This window comes from Quercus suber, unplaced genomic scaffold (genome assembly GCF_002906115.3).
Source record: "Quercus suber isolate HL8 unplaced genomic scaffold, Cork oak 2.0 scaffold_510, whole genome shotgun sequence".
In the NCBI taxonomy this organism is placed as follows: domain Eukaryota; kingdom Viridiplantae; phylum Streptophyta; class Magnoliopsida; order Fagales; family Fagaceae; genus Quercus; species Quercus suber.
Window position 1 is genome coordinate 152,462 of NW_027069959.1, and position 22,349 is coordinate 174,810.

The following is a 22,349-nucleotide window of genomic DNA, read 5'->3' on the forward strand; positions in this document are numbered from 1 at the left end:
GTGACCCACCACCCATAGCCAAGACTAGTAGACCATCACACTATAGCAATTCTACATATTTACATAGTTTTAACTTGAATGATATGGATGATTTTGGAGCTTGGATGTGTAAAATTAATAAATTTTTCTATTTTACATTGTCTAATGCAAATAACCTTAATGATATTCTTAGAAAAAATTTCTAGAACTGGAAATTTTCTTTGTTTACTCATTATTGTACCTTGTTAGAGTATTAGCATTAGTGGTGCTAAAAACTATATTTCTATTTTTAGCACCACCAAATCACCAATACTAAAAAGCCTACTACAATGGTCAAGGAAAGTAAAAAAAATTGACTGTTGAGCTACAGTGCATAACCAGAGATGGCTGTGCACTGAAACTAAGATGGTAAAAAAATTATTTTATTAAAAGTTATATTATTTTATTGTATTGGTGGTGGTGGTTGTTGTTTATTGTAGTAGATATATTATTTTATTGTGTAGTTTATATTATTTTATTTTGTTGAATGCTGAAATAAAACCACTGATGTTGGTGTTTTGTAAAATGAAGTGGTAAAATAAATAAATTTGTTTTTTGTAGTGCCAAATTGCTAAATTTTTAGCACCACTAATACTGATACTCTTAATTGGGTCCAATTGTCAATTCGACACAACAAAGTAAGGGAAATTATTACTACTTTACCTTGTTAACTCTATCTTGTCTTCTTGACAGATAATGGCTATTCAATCAATCAAAATTCAATAATGAATAGCTTGATGTAGTTATCTATGTTATTAATGTTGGAATATTTAAACAAAAATCATAATTTTGATTAAATGGTTATTCAAGTGAAATGATGAAGAGGAATGCTCATGACACAACTTTGTGTACAATTTTGTGCTACAACTTGCTACGTGACGAGTTGTGAGTGGTGAAAGTGTGTCCCCACATGACCCACCATCACACTTCCACCACTCACAACTCACCACGTGGCGAGTTGTGTTACAAAGCTGTGCACAAAGTTGTGCATAAAGTTGTGCATAAAGTTGTGTCCTGAGCATTACTAATGATGAAATAGGCCCTTTTGTAGTGATATTTTGGGTTAAGTAATGTATTTGAACTTGGTGAGAGAGTGTAATTATGTGTATGTTTTTAGCCGTTATTTGTGAATCTTCCTGGCTTGACTAATCGAGAGAGAGCTTTGACTTCTCGAGACACGAATTTTGCATATTTTAAATCAAATCCAAAAGCCTGTGAAACGTTTAGGGTTTGAGTTCAACACTGCTAGGTATCAAAGAGAAAGTCTAATACACATTTTTCAAGTCTTGTGAGTTACTCCTATGAGATTTGTGAGGTTTTGTAACCTTCTAACTCAACAAGCATTTACCAAAAAAAAAAGATCCAAGCACAAGTACCGGTGGGGATAAGTTGTTGTAACAAGATCAACTACTACTGATAATCTAAACCTTCAAGTGGAGATCTCAAAGTCACAAACTGAAGTATTTGTGTGCAATAAATTCATAATAGAAGAGTTCATGGATTTGGAGCTACAAATGGTCACATGAGTAAGTACTACAAGAGGTAGCTTTAGATTTAGGTTTAAATCTATTGTAAAAACTCCCATTCTATTAGTGAATTGTTGCCTTGTGGATTGTTTAGGTTAAATCATCCCCATGTTTTTTACCTTGAAACTGGACAGTTTCATTGGTTTTCCTAAGTCATCATATCATTGTGTTCTTTACTTTTTTGTTACTTATGATATGATTGATGTGTGTTTAACCTAGATCTAATTAATAAACCTAAGTAACAACTTAGTTAATATATTAGGTTAAACAAACTAAGTTTTTCAAGGGTCTAAACTTTAATAAGTGGTATCAAAGTGGGTTAGCTCTTGATTAGGTAGTCTTACCTAGAGTTGATCCTTGACCTCTGTTATCATGGATTGTGGTCACTCTCTGGTGATCCTTCCCCACTTTGATGGAAATAGACCTGCCAACGGGTCGGGTCGGGTCGGTTTTGGACCCAGCCCGGACCTGACTCGCTGACGTTAGGTGGAAGGTGGAGGGACCTGAAATCAACCACCAGCGTTAATCAGTCGAATCCGTTTTGGGTTCGAGTGGTGCTTGGGTCGGTTTGATCAGTGAAGAAAGTTGCCAAAGCCTGCAAATGTCACTAGAATCTGCAAAATAATAATAATAATAATAAAAGTGTCAAAATCTACAAAAACTCACCAGATCTGGCTAAATCTCACTAGATATGGTCGAGATCTCATTGGATCTCCTCGAATCTAAGCTTGATCTTGCCGAAGTTGGTCGAATTTCATATATAACATTGGTGGAGTTAGGTGGCTCAAGTTTGGAGAAGAAAACCTACCACTCAACCCGCCAGCATCGATTCTTAGGCGCAGAAACCTACCATCAATCAACGGGAGCATCGGATCAGGCTGAAGTCGAGTAGGGATTGGGCGGTTTGGTCTATCCGGTGGGTGTGGGTTGGGTCTGGACACCCCTAGAAGGGAATAACTATGCATACTAGAAGGTGAGGATGAAAGCCTTCTTGAAATCTTTGGATGAGAGAGTTTGATTGTTTGCAGAAGCTAGTTAGGAAAGACCTGCCACTCCTATGGCTCAATGGACTGATGCTCAAAAGGAAGTAGCTAGCTTTAATAGTAAGGCTCTAAAAGCGATATTCAATGCTGTTTCAATAGAAGAATTCAAAAGGATTTCTAATGTAGAGATAGAACACATTGCTTGGAATATCCTACAAACTATGCATGAAGGAAAAAAAGCGATAAAAATCAATAAACTACAATAGTTGACTTTTATGTTTGAGAGCATTAAAATGGCAGATGATGACACTTTTGATGGGTTTTATGCCAAACTCAACGACATAGTAAACTCTTCTTTTAATTTGGCTAAAGTTTATAAGGAACTTAAGACAGTTAGGAAAATCTTAAGATCCTTGATTGAAGACTTTAGGCCCAAAGTCACTTCCATAATAGAGAGTAAGGATGTGGACACAATTCGTGTACATGAACTTGTAGGATCCCTTCAATCTTATAAGTCTGACCTACCCAAGACTAACAAGTCCAAGTCTATGGCCTTGAAATCTGTAGGTGATGTTGATGAAGGTGTGTTTAATGATGAGATAACATCCTTAGAGATTGCATATCTTGCCAAACATTTTAGAAACTTTTTAAAAAATAATAATAGAAGGGTAAGAAACCGAAATTTTGCTGACCTTAAGAATGTGAAGAAGAATGAACGACCTAAAAATGGTTCTTCAGAAAAACCTAATTCTAGTAAAGATAAGGTTAGTAAGTCTTCTAGCAACTCTTTAGGCCAACAATGTTTTGAATGTCAAGAGTATGGACATGTAAGATCTGAATGTCCCACATACTTTAGGTTAAAGGGTAAAGCTATGACTGTTACTTTTAGTGATAATGAAGATTCTGGTCACAAGTTTAATAGTGATCAAGAAGGAAATTTCATGGCTTTCACTACTATTCCTGTAGTTTGTGAGTCTGAAATTGTTGATGAAAACCTTTCTGATGGGGAACTCTCTAAGAATACTAATTTACAAGAGGCTTATAACAAGCTGTGCAAGATTGCAGCAAAAGATGCCATGAATGTTAACCTTGGTTTGAAAAAGATAGATACTCTTGAACATGAAAAGAAAAATATTTTGGTTAAATTGTTTGATGCTAGTGAACTCATTAATGCTGTTAAGATTGAGAACATGTCTTTGATTGAAAAAAAAATTAAGAGTTTAGAAACTGACTTACATGTTGCTAGAGAACAACTTGATAGGACTTCAAATTTAAACTTGGTAACATGTTGAGTGTTCAAAAATCTTCATCTGATAAGACTGGGTTAAGTTATGTTAAGGGTGGTTCTTCCTCCATGGTGACTCCTACCAAGTTTGTTCCTCTTGTGTCTATGCTTAAACCAGTAGTAAGGGTGTAAACACTCAATTTTGCGCCTATAATTTAATCTTGGGAGATGACCAAAATAATCATTCTAAGTACCCAAAATCATGATTACATTTCATGCATTAAGTCATTCATCACAAAGCATAAAATGATCTTAAGATTCTAACGATCGCGACGATATGCTCAGTTTTCAAATCGGACTGTCGGATTGAAAGATATCATAAGATCAAGTTTTCACGGTTTGCATGCATTCATTTGGGTGAAACTGATCACATGTGATTAAATGAAATTAATTTTGATTGGCCAACAATTAAACTTAATTAAATGAATTTCTATGATTGGTAGTTTATCTTGATTAAAATAAGTTTGGTTGCATGGGAAAAAAAGAAAAAAAAAATCTGATAATGTTGAAATTGAACTTATAATCAAGTTTTAGGGTTTTTATCTTTGAGATAATTATTTAAAAATATTTAATTATCAAGCTAAGGTGAATTCTATCAGGAATATAGTTCAAGACATGTCCAAGTACAATTCCCAACTCAAAAAAAGGCCCAAAAAGAGTCCAAAACATGCAAGAAGGCAAGGTTTGGCGAAACTGCTAAGAGTGCCAATTGGCACTTCAACAGTGCCGATTGGCACAAATCCTGAAATTGACCCATTTACGTTTTGTTCAGGTTAAAATTCACCAGATTTGATTTTTTAAGGACAAAGTCTGACCCAACTCATGTCTTTTGACTTCCAAAGCAACCCTAGCTTATTTTTTAAGCAATACACCTCTATAAATAAAGGAAAAAATCCAAAATTCTGCACCCTCTCCTCTTAACGTTAAAGAAATTTTGGAAACTTTGCTTTAGGATTTTCTTTTCTGTTAAGTGACCATACTTTAGATCTTAGAGAGATCCATTCTTTCTGACCTCCAAAGTAATCCCTTCTTATAGAATTCATTCATGCAAGTACTTTTTATCTTGTTTCTCATAATTATATTTTTGTTTCTTATGTCTCTTTCATAAACATGTATTTCTTTCTTTCATTTTTTTATATCATCATGTTCATAATATGTTTATTGCAAGCTTTTCCGTTTAAAAAAATCACATGATTAGTTTAGTTTTTAATGTGTTGATCAATTAACATGCATAGATCTAGGGTTAAATCTCTATTTAAGATCTTAGATTTGCAAGAAAATCCATCACAAGAAACATTCTTTCATTCTTTTCTATCTATAAAAACCAGATCTGAATTTTTATTCCAAAATTCATTCTTTTCTATCTGTAAAAAACAAGTTCTGTATTTTTCATATAAAAACCAAATCTGTATTTTCAAACAAAAACCTGATCTGAATTTTTCATACAAAAAACCAGATCTGTAATTTTCATACAAAAACCAGATCTTCATTTTCATATAAAAAAATAAAAAATAAAAAAGATTTGTTCTTTTATATGTATAAATTCTTTCTCATCATGGAAAATCATATCTAAATTTTTAATCAAAAATTTCATTAAACTTTTACAAGGTTGTAGATCTAGGATTCTCAAATAGCATTTTAACCTTAGATCTAAAATTTGCCACGGCATTTGTTGCATCTTACTAACATTTTGCATATGGGTACTTAATGATCATTCAGAGTTTAGAAGACCGGACTTTGTTTAGGTAGGATTGGTGCCAAACATCTTCCCATCCTGTAACCTAGTCCCCAAGTCTAGATCTTAGGTTTGTAGGGTAGTGTTTTATCATCTTTTGGTAGATTGTATTTAGGAATGTAGCTTTGTATTTTTTACTTAGATTGTATTCAGGACCAAAGTATTGTAATTTTCTTCTACCAAATTGTATTTATATATTCAATCAATGAAACTTGAGGTTATTCAGATATGTAATTTTGCATTTTATAGTTTTTCTTATTTTTTGTATAAAAAAAAATAAGTGGCGACTCCACAAAATTCCAAAAAGAGAGGTGCTAATACTATTTCTTTTTGAGGGTCAAGTTCGGTCTCTCACAATAGTGACTCCACTGAGGATGTCGAAGGCTAATCATTATATTAGACTTAGGATGATTAATTAAGTACCCTTGTTTGTTTTGTATGATACTATATGAAATATTGTATGAGATGCCATGTGGTTTGTTTATAGCTTTTTTAACTGTCATTGTGCATGCCATGAAACAACAAATTATGCATGAACCCATTTCAAAAATCTGGTAGTAGTAACAACGGATCACTGGTCTTCCTTAAATTCGGGTACCTAGTGGTGAACTCACCAACTCATTGCCCAAAGTCACTTGATCCTTTCTTGTTGATTGTAAAGGACAAACCATGCTATTTGGAAAAGAAACGCTGTTGGAAACCCTAAGTGTTCGTATGCATAAATGCGTATGTATATGCACACTCAAGCCATGTGTGTGCATGCTTAGGGCATACGCACGCATACCCCAATATGCGTATGCAACTAGGGTTCCAGAAAACTATGTAAGGAAAACTCATTGCACATAAATCTGTGTTGAACAAATCCCACATCATCCGGTAGCCGCCCCACACCCCTATTTTACCATTATATAAAGCCATAAAAGGCACTTTTTCATAGGGAGGCGAATATACACAAGATCCACTAGAAAATGGTGAGTCAAAGAGGGAGTTTTTTATAAAACATCCTCAAGTCAAATTTTACTTGGTTGGAACTTGTTTCAGCTTTGGCCTTTGAGTTCTAAAATTTACTAATCTTTTGGTTTGTTGTTAACCAGATTGACTGAGGTGAACGGTCAAAATCAAGCTCTAGGAGGGTTCTTATGTTAAGGTAAAGGTTTTAACTTTAGCTCTTCACTTTTTCTTGTTTTGTTGTTTATTTGTATGTTTATGTGTTTTTAAAATGTTTGTTTAGTTTAGGTTTACTCTGAGTTTGTATTATAAGTATGATAGGTTGTTAGATTTCCTGTTTTTATTTGTTTTATGTTCTGAGTTGCTAGGATAGGGTTCTTGGCGTGTATGCATGTGCATGCTCTTTGCATGCGTACGCATACTGGAAGTATGTTGGGATGCGTATGCATACCCTCTGTGGATGCGTATGCATACCCTATGTATCTGCATGCACACTCATGCCTAGAAACCCTAATCCATTTCTATTTGTTTTTCTTTGCCTTCTTTTACATGTTTAGCCTTTGTTCAACCTTGTTTTTCATATCTTTGAGTATCTATTCTTCTGCTTTTTTTTTTTTTTTTCATTTTATCCTTTTAAAGTTTATTAGGGTTTAGATTGTGTGAATACCATGAACATGCACATGAACATGAACATGCATTGATGCATAGGTGCTGTGATGTAGTGAGGTAAGTGAGGTAAGTCATGAATAGATCGCATGGACATGCATTCTAGCCTTGAATAAGAGATGTTTAATTTGTTGGGTTGAATACCATAAGCTTTGATGCTTGGTTGCTTAGATATGCTTACTTGAATTTGCCTAGTGATGTTTTTGCCTTTGGTGATGTATGCTTAGTGTCATGTTAGATTTTTTTTATTTGAGAAACACACACACACACAAGGGAAGGGGGATGAGACAAGGGAATACACTAACACGCCAACACCAAAACTGCATGCGGCAGTTAGTGTCGAGTGCCATGTTAGATGAATGTTAGGTTTGAGGGATGATATGCCATGTTTGGATGCTTTAGATGCATGTTAGAGTGTGTGTGAGTTTAGAATGACATGTTAAATAAGCCTTCAATGAGATTGAGACTTGGAACATAATGAATGGAGGCCGACCCATGAGTCTATTTGGGTTGGGTGCCAAACACCTTCCCATCCCCATACCTAAACTTTGGACTCGTGCTCTGGTAAAGATTAGTCCTTCCACAAAGGTGCTATATATATGGTTCCTAGACCTAATCTAGGTGGCAACTCCATTTACACCCTCCACCATGGTCCACCCTAGGCCAAGGCGTACTTCTTACGGTTCCTATAAGGGGAAATCCCTAGATGCACTCGTCGCAGGCGCTTGTGCCCACAGTGGTGACTCCACTGGGAATAGAGAGTTTAACTCTAATGTGTTCCATTTCTTAATCTTGATAAAAGCTTTTTTTTTTTTTTTAATAGTGTTTTGCATACACTTTCACTTGGTTCTTTTGTCCCTTTGCCATGGTTGGTGATGAGTGGTTAAGTGGAGGCTTCATTTGGGCCAAGACTTTCCAAAGTTCATCCCACCAACTCACAATCTGTGCCATTACCTATGATAGGCTTTGACTACATTAACAGTTTGCCCCCAATCCATTACAGTTCATTTAGGCCCAACGTTGGAATCATGGCTCACCTAGTTGTGAGTTACCTATTGATCTATCCCTTTAGTTTTAAGGAGCTTCCCCATACATAGAGAGATTCTAGATCCTATCAAAAAGGATACCTTTCATATCTCTTGTTTGTTCAACCATATATATCTTGTGTTCACCTAACTCTAAAGGAAAAGATGTAAAATTGAAAGGATGACTTAAAAGTTATGGTATACCCTAAGACACTGGGATGAAAAGAAAAGAAGTTCTCGCTCATAATAGGCTTGTTCCAAAATCCAAAGATATATCTTAACTTGAAAGGTTTAGAGGACTATAGCCTATTTGCTATCGTAAGCCCAAAATCAAAGGCTTCTTGAAAATGAAAGTCTTTGGCCTTAGGTAACAAATATGCTATGGACCTACCATCCAAGATCCTATAAAGTCAATACGAATCTCCCTAATCTTGGGTCTCCTTGTTGCACGTAAAGGCTTAAAATGATGAGAGATTCATGGGCCTTGAGAGGAAGGCCGTGGTGTATTCTAGCTAAAAGGCTACTTCCAAAAAAAAAAAAATTGATAATGAATAGAAAAATAAAAAGAGAGAAGAGCCCAAAAGTGATGAATACACTATGGCCCATATTTGAGACAAAGGGTTGAAAATCTCTAAGTACATTCTAATGAAAGCCATAAGTGTAAGATGAGAGCTTTGTTGTAAATGGACCAAGCCCTATGAAACAAGGGGCAAGGCTCATGAGAGGGAAGGTAGTGACTTTGTAATTAAGCCTTCATTAGAATGGACTTAAAAACTTTCTAAGAACATTTGAATAAAAGTTTTTTTTAAGGGCATGTGTTCGCTTCTCAAAATGGTTTCTCGTAGATCTTCCACGTACCATGATGTCTAGCTACACACCTCAAGAGGATGTTGATCATGTTATGATTGAAAGAGTCGTTCATTTGCTTTTCTCGGTGCTGAAAAATATCCCAGGACCTTGGACCTTCACAAGGACTAATGTCATAACTTTTCCAAAGTAGGAAGTGTGAAACCTTGGGAAGATCAAGATTGGCAAGATTGGACCTCAATATTGGGGACAACCTAATATGTTCCTGCTCGCATTTTGATTGAATGGGATTCCACATCACCTCCAAATGAAGGAAGATACTTTGTTTTGGCTGAAAGTGAAGAGGAGGAAGAAGAAGACGAGGAGATTATTCACATGAAGCATTGGACCGAGAGTGAGCACGACTAGTCCGTTAGAGGAGAAGATTGCACCTTTTCTGACCAAGAGGGTGCCTTGTGGGATATAACTAAAGCCATACATGTGTGGGGTCCTTTGGCGTACAAGAGGATTGGTCCATGGAGCTAAAGACTTTGCTTGAGGAGGAAAGCAAGGAAGAAGCCAACAATGCCTAAAGGGAAAAGAGACAGAATAAAAAGCCGTATTCATTGTGCCTACTAATGGGCGCCTTAGCAATTGGACTTAGGTTCGGTTTACTAAAAACATGGGGGAGATACCTTGTAACGCAAGTTTCGATGTACTTTTCAATATTTTTAATAAGATGAGTTTTGATTTGGCTTATTTTGATGTGTCCCATAATATTGAAATTCTGCATTTAAATGATTCCAATGAATTTGAAAGTGAAATTATTAAACAATTGGAAAAGGAAATTGAACCTATGGAACCAACTTTTGAAACTCTTTATTTTGCTGAGAATCCATGCTTAATTAAAATTGGCTCTACTCTAAATGAGCAAGAAAAGAAAGATCTTAAATAGCTTCTCACTAAATTCCAACAAGTTTTTGCATGGTCTTATGGAGATATGTCTACCATTAATCTCGAGATGGTACAACATCACATTGATACTCATTCCCAAATGGTGCTTGTCAAGCAAAAATTTAGGCGCATGAGAACCGAATGGCTCCTTAAGATCAAGCAAGAAGTCACAAAGCAGTTGAAAGTAGGGTTCATCAAACCCGTACACCAAGCTGAATGGATAGCTAATGTCGTGCCTATACCCAAGAAGGATGGAAAAGTAAAGATGGGTGTGGACTTCAAATGTCATGCCTCGAACCCAATTGGGTCCAAAGCATGAGAAAAGAACCATTAAAATAAACTGTAGGGGATTTTTCTTTTTCTTTTTTATAAAGATAAATAAACATTGTGAACTCTCCACAATATAAGTTAAAGCTTTATGAGCCATTTACAAAAAATATAAATTACAAATCATGTCTCCAAATATACATGAAATCCCAAAACTCCAAATGGATCAACATAAAACCACAAGCCTTCCTAGGATAGGCAATCTTAACAACAAAATCTAAGCCTACCATGTCCAAGGCTAATAAACCTCAAGAGCCCAACATTCAATAGAATTAGCTATGGCATCGATAAATTTAATAAGTTGAGTCACCAACCAATCATAGCATAAATCTCTCAATTAGCATAATGCTCCAATCACCACCAATAAAACAAGCTCCATGCCCAAGGTATAGCAAATTTATCTAAAAAATTGTTGGAGAGTGGGATGAGCTAAAGCCCAATAAGTAGCATAATTAATGGGGGTGGGGGAAATGCAAGACCCATGATAATGAGCATTTTACAAAACGTTTCATAATTTGGGAATTTCCATTTGGATCATGCAAAACCGTTTTTCTTAATAAAACAACAAGAATGATTAAAAGAATGTAGCACTAAGCTTTCTCAAAATATTTCAACATGAAACTACATAATATATATACTGTGAGCAATAGTAAAACACCATTCCAAAGCTAGAAAATCCAACCCAAGGCCACATGACAATGCCATCACAAAGACGAAACTCATTGCTAACACATAGCCGGAACTAATTAGTCGTCACAAAGATGGAATTCAACACCATCACAAAGTCAGAACTCATATGCTGTCACAAAGAAGGAACTCATCGCCGTCACAAAGACAGAACTCAATAACTATCACAGAGATGGGTGCTAAGATTCCAATGTCACACAGACTATAGTACCTAGCTAGGTAATCACCTGGTAATCACAGTCATGACACAGGGGTAAAACATAAAGAGCTCACAGATTACATGAATTCGAAACACAATTCATTTCCAAGTAGTTTCATAAAACTTTACAATATCCAAGCATTTCACAAAGTTCCCAAAATTTTAAAAATCATTTCTTGTCAATAAAATTTTCTATCAATTTCCCCAATAATACAAGTTAAGATAATACATCTTTAGTATTTCCAAATAATACCATAATCCACGAAATCCATTATCAAAGGAGCTTAAAGATGCTTATCTTTTTCCATGCCAAATATTCTTGTATTTCCCCATATGCAATATTAAACATGATGCGCTTTTCGTATATAACCATATATAATGGGTCAGGAAAACATAATTCCACAAATAATTTCCCAAAATATGTTAACCCCAAAACAAAGTTTATGCAACATGGTTATTTTCCAAAAATCCCATTAAAAGCTACTTACCTTAGTAGTCCGATCCAAATTTACCTAAACCTGGCACTGCATTCAACCAATCAAGTTACTAGTTCCATCACCAAGTACCTTGGAACCTAGAAACACAAGTATCAAGCCTATTAATAACAAGGCATACTACAAATTACACTATCAATTTTGTCTCCACAAATCGGAAAGGATTCCCTCAAAAATCAAACCTAAGTCCCTAAAGCCTAGCTTGACTATCCCAAGACAAGTACCTTTACCCAAATGGGAACCAAACAAGCATACAAGAAACTCATAGAACTATAACACAACCAAAGCTTTTAATTTCCCTACCACAAACAATGTGCATTTACCAACTTGATACAAAGTATGTCACTACCAAACCATGATAAAATTAGTCAAAGTAAAACACTTGTCAAAGAAAGCACATATGAACTTACAAGCTAAACCACACAAAAAAAGCTTGGAGTAAATTCCTTAAAGTCTCAGCATCCTAATCACACTTTTAGATAACTTGCAACAAGTCAGCCCTTTTTATAAAATTCGTTTGGTCCACTTAATGTTATCCAAAAAGCTTGGAATTAAATAGGGAGAAGCCTTTATATATCGAGTATGTACTACCAAAAATTTGGCGCAAAATGATTTTCTATAGTTTATTAAAAATCACGTAATACAGCTTACTCAATTCTATCAGGGATAGATTTACAGTCCCAAAATAAAATTACTATAATCTTAATACTATGCCAAAAACTTTCAGACTTGATTAACCTTGAAGCTACATGTTTTAACACATAATAACAACTAGTAATGCAACCCATAACCTCATATAACAATCACCACAACACAAGTCAAGAAATTCGATCCTCTAACTCATATAGGCAATTTACTAAAACACTTGGCATGCAACAAGCACATGTCCATATTCACATATGTCAAAGCCATTCAAATGCAAAGGAAACACTTTGAATCAACTCATGCAACAACAAAACTCATATAGCTACTCCAGGAAACTAAATCTCAAATACCCATTAGTAAAATAGACAACCAAAACACCCCATCAAAGCAAACACCCCCAAAAAGTTTGAATTTTTGGGATTTAATAAAACTCTTGCTACCCAAATCCTTATAACCCTCTAATCTTCCAATACTCACCAAAACCATTATGTATATACCATAAACATCATAAAATAACAAAACCCAAAGTATTTCATAGAAGAAATTTAGAGAAGACTCATATTTTTACCTTGAGTTTGATCCACTTCAAAATCTCATGGATTTTGGTTACTAGGAGGACTAATGGAGAGAACTCCTCACTTCCTTGAAGGTCTTGATTTGAGAAAGGAAAAATGATGAAGGACATGTGGCTTGAGGATTTGGTCATAAGGGAGGGAGAAGAAGCGAGAGAAAGGAGGGAGAGAGGAGCCGTGAGAATGAAGGGGGGGGGGGGGGGTGCCCCTATTCCCTAATAATGCTGAAATCCTAAAACCCAATGTTGGTTTTGGCCCAATCAGATGTTAAATTGACTTGAGAATGTTAAAATGAAAAATATAACTTTTAATGAGAAAATAAATCTATTTTTGAAAAAGTAAAGCCAAGAGAATCTTAGCCTACGTATGTAAGAATCTACTTGCATGCACAGCCATCATACATGCACATGCAAGCTTGATCTTGCACGTGTATGTAGGGTTCTAGAAATCATGAAAGGCAAGTTTTCTACATTAAAGACTGAGATTTGGAACAAATTCCACATCATCTAGGAGCCGTTCCAAACTCCCATTTTCACAATATAAATAGCCATACATGGTACCTTTTCAAAACACATAGAGATCTTAAGGGAAAACACTAAGATTCACTAGAAATAGTGAATCAAAAGGGAGTTTTTCTCAAAACATCCTTAAGTAAAAAAAAAAAAAAATTATTAGGGCCTTTTCTGGCCTTGATCTTTGATTAGGGCTTTTCTGGCCAGAGAAAAGAAACTGGAGATATGTATGTCTATTTGTCTATGAATGTCTATCTATTTGTAGGATCATTGATGGTAATGCCTCTTCCTTGGTTGAGTCCTCAGAGTTGCCGCAGGATCATCATCATCATCATCATCACCTTGGGCATACCCACTAGGCCCATAAATCTACTTGGAATACTCACTCACCTCTAACTTGAGGTTCCAAGCAAGTAGGATTAGCTCCTTATGCTCAGCTACAGTAGGTTGATGTTGAAAAGAAGAAAATGTTAGGACAAGCCTAGGGAATGCAAAGAAGAAAGTGTGAAGAGTAAAGACAAGAGAACTTAAGGCCCATGTTCCCTGAGGAAAGGGACAACCTATGACATTAGGGTTACGCCCCATAGTACACTCTCGTGGAACCAGTTCCGAACCATAGGCATAAATCGACCAAGGCAAGTGAGGAGGATCAAGAGGACCACCAACAGTTGGACTGGCCGCACCCTGAAACATTTACCACATCTGAGTGTTACCACACACATGATATGAGAGAAAAAGAGATAGAAAAGAGGGAAAGAGGAAGTACATACCCCAATGGGAAAAGAAGGCATGAGACAACCCTCACTGGACTCATCATAATTTTGGTCACCTAAGAGGTGCTCAGCATAGGCAATGCCTCACCTCCATAGCTAGTACTCAACATCATAGAGAACAAGGCAAGCATGAATGCAGGAGGATCCATAGGCACATGGGGCATGTCATCACCCACCAGTTGGGAAGAAGCTCACTTAACAAGATATAAGGCCCTTAGGCCAACACCCTCAAGAAGCTAAGAGGTCTTAAAAGAGACGATAGTAGCTACCTCTAGATCTGGGTTAGCAAAGGGAGGAACACCTGCCTAAGGTCCCCAAACAATCTATAAAGACATTTATGATTAGAAAGGAACCTTTGAGGCACACAATAACTGGGAGAAGGGAATTTTACTCACCGAGTCAGAGGCAAGGCTGTTGAGATAAGCCCTCACTGAAAGGAAAACCTTCAGATTCACATCTGCACCATGGGAGATGAGACCATATGATAAAGCTCAATGTTGTAGAAAAGAGAACACAAATACAATTTGCAAGAAAAAGAGCACAGATATAGTTTGTAAGATGATAGTTTGTAAGAAAAGAGTACAAATACAATTTGCAAGAAATGGGCATAGATATGATTTGCAAGATGATAGTTTGCAAGAAAGTAAGATACAGTTTGCAAGAGCACGAAATGTAGTTTGTAGACCTAAATGACATCTCAGAAATATGAAACAGATAGTGTTTTCAAGAGTACAAAGAAAATTTTGTAAAACTACATTGGAAAAGGAAAAGAATCTAACCTCAAGGAGCTTCAAGCCCTATTAGTTGGCGTAGAGTCCCTTGGCTCAGTGTGTCCATTACCGAATAGAAGTAGGCAAGGCAAGCATGGCCCTAATTCGCCTCCCGAGCTCACTTAAAGTCACAGAAGAGAGCTAGCCACCTCAGAGACACTATCTGACCCCATTGGCAAAGAGATATGCCTCTAGCACATATAGCAAAAATGCCCTGGCCATCCGAGCACGATCATCTAGAGTTTCCTAAAAAAAAAGGCTTGTAGTCCTTCTCTAGATCAAAATAGAAAACATGCTCACTAGGGTAGGTACGCCCTAGTAAGTCTATACCAAGCTGAATGCCCGACTTACCCTTCAAGTTGATGATAGGCCTATGGGATCTCAAATCAGTCATCCGGTAGAAATCATAAGGAGTCACAATGATCTCTCGCTCAGCAATATGAAAAGTGTGGGTAGTATCCCACCACCTCTCAGCCAGGGCCTAAACCAGTATACCACTGGCTGCACCCTCAGCAAGAAGACGCACGAGTGGCCCAAAGCCGACTGCATTCACCCAAGCCCTTGTTTCGGCTGTCAAGGTCTGATTCCATGTGAATATATGGCTAGTACTACCCTACTCTAGTAAGGTTGCAAACCCTGTAAAAGATAGAAATAGGAGAATAAGAATCATTTGGAACAAAAATAAGTAAAAGAAAGCAAAATTGCGCATTCTGGGCATAAAACTGTGACTACAAGCCTCAGTATACGTGCATGTACTACGTGTATGTGTACGCATACCTTGTATACGTGTGCACATGCTGCAGCATGCGTCTATGCAATTTAATGAACATCTATATGTACACATGCAGAGTGTACACGCATACATATAGCTTGGTTGCGTAAGCATACACGATGCATGCGTATGCATGGGTGCAACCATAATGGTTCTTCGCCATTTTCAGCCTACCTTGGATCAAAACTCATCCTAAACATATTCCTACACCTCCTAGGACATCGAGTTTTCATCTAAACCCATACCACAACGAAACCCAAGCATTTATAAGTCTAAAAATAGATTAAAACAAAAGATCAGAGTAAAACTTGAAAATGAGAAAAGTTTGGAAAACTAACCAATCCAACCCATGCATTGTCCGAGAGATGATTGTTTTGTCTACAAAGCAACGGAGGAGACTTGTTTATCCTTGTGGTTCCAATCTAGTGAGTAAGGTTGAAGACATCACCGGTGATCAAATAAGAGGCTTTCTTGGTCATGGGTGCCATTGGAAAGAATGAAAGAGTTTGAGAGAGAGAAATTTTTAGATTGTGAGAAGATGAAGGAATGAGAGGGAGGCAGAGGTTTTGTAGAAAGAAAGAGGCAGTTGGGGAGTTAGAGAGAATGTGAAGAGGTGAGGAAGATGAAGAGAATAAGAGNTTCACGTGTGGTGATAGATGGGGGAAACTTATGGACACATAACAAATATCTTGTTGGCTAGTTTTACAAAAATGTTCTCACTAAAAAAATTCCCACATATATTTAAAGGAAAACTTGGGATTTACATCAAAGACCTAAACAAGGCTTATACTAAGAATGATTTCCCTTTACCCCCATAGAGATGTCATAGTGGATAACACTGCCATCAGTGCTTTGATATCATTTATGAATGATTTTTCTAGATACAACCAAATCAAGATGGCTCCTAAGGACATGACTAAAACTACTTTCACCACTGAATAAGGAGTCTTTTTGCTATACAATGATGCCATTTGGGCTTAAGAATGTAGACGCGACTACCAAAGGATGGCCACAGCCTTGTTACATGACATGATGCATAATGAGGTAGAGGTATATGTCGGTGACATGATAGTGAGATCTAAAGATAGAGGTCACATAACCAACTTGAGGAAGTAGAGAAGTCAAATAACCAACTTGAGAAAATTCTTCAAAAGGATCAAAGAATACAAGCTTAGATTGAACCCACAAAATGCACATTCGGAGTAACTTCTGGAAAGTTGCTAGGCTTCCTAGTAAGTGATAAGGGGATAGAAGTTGACCCATTAAAGATCAAGGCCATTTCAGATGTGCCTCCACCTAAGAGAGAAAATGAGATAAAGGGATTCTTAGGTTGACTACAGTGTATTAGTAGATTCATTGCCAAACTCACTTCACACTGTGAACCTATCTTCAAACTTTTGAGGAAGAATAATCCCTATACAGGAATGATGAATGCCAGAAAAGCCTTCAATACGTGCATGTACTACGTGTATGTGTACGCATACCTTGTATACGTGTGCACATGCTGCAGCATGCGTCTATGCAATTTAATGAACATCTATATGTACACATGCAGAGTGTACACGCATACATATAGCTTGGTTGCGTAAGCATACACGATGCATGCGTATGCATGGGTGCAACCATAATGGTTCTTCGCCATTTTCAGCCTACCTTGGATCAAAACTCATCCTAAACATATTCCTACACCTCCTAGGACATCGAGTTTTCATCTAAACCCATACCACAACGAAACCCAAGCATTTATAAGTCTAAAAATAGATTAAAACAAAAGATCAGAGTAAAACTTGAAAATGAGAAAAGTTTGGAAAACTAACCAATCCAACCCATGCATTGTCCGAGAGATGATTGTTTTGTCTACAAAGCAACGGAGGAGACTTGTTTATCCTTGTGGTTCCAATCTAGTGAGTAAGGTTGAAGACATCACCGGTGATCAAATAAGAGGCTTTCTTGGTCATGGGTGCCATTGGAAAGAATGAAAGAGTTTGAGAGAGAGAAATTTTTAGATTGTGAGAAGATGAAGGAATGAGAGGGAGGCAGAGGTTTTGTAGAAAGAAAGAGGCAGTTGGGGAGTTAGAGAGAATGTGAAGAGGTGAGGAAGATGAAGAGAATAAGAGGAAAAAAATGGTCAATAACCATTGAGAAAATGAAGAGGCAAGAAAGACACCCTGTGGCTATTCTACTTGTGGTTTAGGCCCTTACTAAACTACATGTAGTTTAGTGTAAAAAAAAAAAAAAAAAATTAGGGCATCCTCAGTGGACCCCAAAAAGTAGGAAATGGAAAGGAAATTTCAAACTCATCCTAGTGGATCATGAAACATCAGAAATTACCAAGTTATCCAGAAATGACAATAATACCCCAAGTGGGCCAAAAAACGTAAAAATTCAAGAAGACTCCCTCGTGAGTTAGAATCATCAAAAGCGGAAAACTCCCTCATGAGTTCAAACCATCAAGATAACTCCCCTGTGAGTCAGAATCACCAAGACAACCCCCAAGTGACTCGAAAGAAATCCCCTAGTGAATTGCACATCATCAAGGGCTTCCTCATAAGTCAAAAGTTACCAAAACAACTAACACGTGAGTCAGAATCACCAAGGAAACCCCCATGCATGTTTGGAAAGACCCTTGAGTGAGTTTTCCACCAAAGATCATAACCACCACAGTATTTGTGCACAAGCTCCCAAGACAAATTAGAAAAGAAGAATGCAAAATTTTAGTACATATTCTTCTCAAAATTGAACATGTACGCCAAAACCAAGGCGCGAGCTATTTAGAACAGAAGGGACTGGAATAGAGGAGCCATTTTAAGAAATGAAGAGATTAACATATAGATAAAAATCACCCAAAGGCAAGAGCCACCCGGAGAAGATTGAGAAAGAACCTTAGATGGACACCACAACTATGTATCATTTTAGCTCATAAGAGCATCTTGTTTGTTTGGTTGATGGTTGAGGCTGTTGGCCATGTTTGTTTTTCTTTTTTAGTGACTCTAGGATAGTGAGTCACTCACCTTTTGCTTGCAATTGGCAAACCATGGGTGCTACTCATTTTCCAAGTAACACGCATGGGGTTTCAGACATACGAATCTCACATAACTCTACAAAGTTGCACTCCGCCCCTTGTGTTAAGACATATGTGTTTTCACTTATTAAGAACATATGTCACTTATTTATGTAAATTGGCTAATCCTTTGACAAAACGCACTCTACTTGTAATTGGGTAGTTCTAGGTGTTTTTAATACTTCAAGAAACAAGGTTTCAAGGTCAAGTGTTGAAGTCATCAAGTCTATCCAAGAAAAAGTAAGCTGAAGTGCAATTTCATTAAAGCTCGACACCTTCTCGATAGCTACCTCGACACCTGCTATCTGTCAAGATTTAAAGTTTTAGATTTTCTGATCTGATTTTCTTGGGATCCGTGAATATGCTTTTGGGCCTTCTTTTCTCCAAACCCTAAACATATAAAAGGATTTTGTTAAGAGCCGTCAAGTGTGACACAAGTTGCAAACTCATTAAGCAATCTCTGTTCAAGAAAATTGTGATCAAAAGAAGAAGTTCTTGACCTAGTTCATCTTCTCTGAAGAAGTTGCTGTGTATTTGCACCATAGGGTTTTGTGACCAAGCATCTTCCTGATCTTCATCGTGTAGGATGAACTAAAGAACTTTGCAGCCAACCTTTCTTCCTTAAGTTGGTGTTTTGAAGTCATGTACTGGGATTCACGCATTGGTTAGTCACGTACTTGGGAGCCGTGCATTAAAGGTGGGAACTGTCGCTACAGATCAAGTCCAATTGGGTATTGGGGTAAGGGTTCAACTGTAGGTTGGTAAGGTACTTGGGATTTCTTTACTTGTAATCGCTTGATTTGATAATAGTAGAGTTTCGGGAGTGGTGACCTGAAAATCACCCGGTGGGGTTTTTGCTACGAGATTTTCCCCATTCGTAAACAAATCACCGTGTCATTTAATTTCCGCTGGATATTTAGTTATTTGGTGATTTGTTTGTGATTCCACATATTTGCATGCTAAATTGATTAATTAATAACTTTGCTAATTAATTAATTAGGTTAATCACAAGGGGTCATTCAGATTGTGACCGATCACCATGTATGCATGTTATTAATTGTGTGCGTGGGTTGGGCTCGAGTCATACATTGAAACAAAATGTTTTGTCTCTTTTTTTTTTTTTCTTGATTCCATTAGCGAAGCTCACGAATTAAAAGAGGGGCAACTATAGACACCCTATTTTAAACCCCTTACAACTCGAGCTCCCATTTCCCAATGATTGCAGTACTCTAAGGCCTAAGGTTGACTTAGGGCCCAATCTCGTGAAAATTGACTTGAGGAAATATTTATGAAAAATATAAAATTATTTTTGGAAGAATAATACTATTTTTTTTATTTTAAATAAAGGCTACTAGAAACCCTAAGTGTGTGTATGCATACATGCATATTCGTATGCACACTCAAGCCATGAGTACGCATGCTTAGGGCATGCGCATGCATACCCTAGCATGCGTACATAACTAGGGCTCCAGAAAACTACGTAAAGAAAGCTTTTTGCACATACATTTGTGTAGAATGAATCACATATCATCTGGGAGCCACCTTACACCCCTATTTTACCACTATATAAAGACATAAAAGGCACTTTTTCAAAGGGAGGCGAATATACACAAGATCCACTAGAAAATAGTGAATCAAAAAGGAAGTTTTTTACAAAAGATCCTCAAGTCAAATTTTACTTGGTTTAGACCTATTTCGGTCTTGGCCTTTGAGTTCTATAGTTTACTAACCTTCTGTTTGTTGTTGATTAGATTGACTGAGGGGAACAGTCAAAATTAAGCTCTAGGAAAGTTCTTGTGTTAAGGTAAAAGTTCTAACTTTGGCTCTTCACTTTTCCTTGTTTTGTTCTTTATTTGTATGTTCATGTGTTTTTAATATGTTTGTTTAGTTTAGGTTTACAATGAGTTCATATTATAAGCATGATAGATTGTTAGATTTCCTTTTTTTATTTGTTTTCTATTCTGAGTTGCTGGGTTAGGGTTTGGGCATGTATGCGTGCGCATGCTCTTTGTATGCGTACGCATATGAGCACATATACCTTATGTATGCACACACACACTTGTGCCCAGAAACCCTAATCCATTTCTATTTGTTTTTCTTTGCCATCTTTTACATGTTTAGCCTCTGCTTAACCTTTTTTTTTTTTTTTCATATCTTTGAGTATCTGTTCTTCTGCTTTGTTTTGTTTTGTTTCGTTTTATCATTTTAAAGTTTGTTAGGGTTTAGATTGTGTGAATACCATGAACATGCACATGAACATGAACCTGTATTGATGCATAGGTGTGTGATGCAGTTAGGTAAGTGAGGTAAGTCATGCATAGATCACATGAACATGCATTCTAGCCTTGAATATGAGATGTTTAATATGTTTGGTTGAATACTATGAGCTTTGATGCTTGGATGCCTAGATTTGCTTATTTAAAAATGCCTAGTGATGTTTCTACCTTTGGTGATATATGCTTAATGCCATGTTAGATGAATGTTAGGTTCGATGGATGATATGCCATGTTTGGATGCTTTATATGCCTATTAGAGTGTGTGTGAGTTTAGAATGACATGTTAAATAAGCCTTTAATAAGATTAAGACTTGGAACAAAATAAGTAGAGGTCGACCCACAAGTCGGGTAGGGTTGGGTGCCTAACACCCTCCTATCCCCATACCTAAACTTTGGACACGTGCTCTGGTAAAGATCAGTCCTTCCACAAGAGCGCTATATATATGGTTCCTAAATCTAATCTAGGTGGTGACTCTATTTTCACCCTCCACCATGGTCCACTTTAGGCCAAGGCGTACTTCCCACGGTTCCTATAGGGGGAAATCACTAGGTGCATTTGTTGCAGGCACTTGTGCCCACATCTCTCCTCTTTTAATAAAAAAAAATATCACTCTCATCTCCCATGCCTCATTGCACTCCTCTCTTCCATCTCAGCTAAGTCTCTCTGCCTCTAGCTTTATAGGTTCTGCTACTACTGTCGCAGTCACTGCTTCTGCTACTGCTACTGCTGCTTCTTCCAAATTTCACTTTTGGCTGTGTCCACAGCTTTAGGTGAGCCAATTGGTGTGGCTGGGTTTGGCCTTGGCTTGCTTTCTTTATCAACCCAAATTGCTATAATCTCTCCTCAACTCAGTAACCGATTCTCTTATTGCTTGGTCTCACACTCCTTTAATCAATACCAAGTTCATCGTCTGAGTTCACTCATTCTCGGCCATTACGATGACAAGGAAAGGAATGAAGATTCGGGTATTGATGGGTGTTTATGGGTGTTTGATGGGTATTTGCTATTTATGGTGGTGTTTGATTGGCGTTGGTGGATGGTGATTCCATGATGGATATGGATCTTGGTGGGTTTGGTAGTGGCGGTGATTTTTTTGGGGTTTGTGGTGCAGTAATGTTGTGGTGGTGGTGGCTGGTGATTTGTGGGTCTAGATTTTTTCCAAAACCTTTTGCCAATGAGTTGGAAAACTATGTATGTGCATCAATGTTTCTACATGTTGTTCAAATAATTGATATGTAGTGTCATTTTCCCAGGCTGACATCAATCTATAATCAATCAATCTATAGTGAAATTGATATTAGAAGTATTGGTATGTACATTTTTTTTTTTTTTTT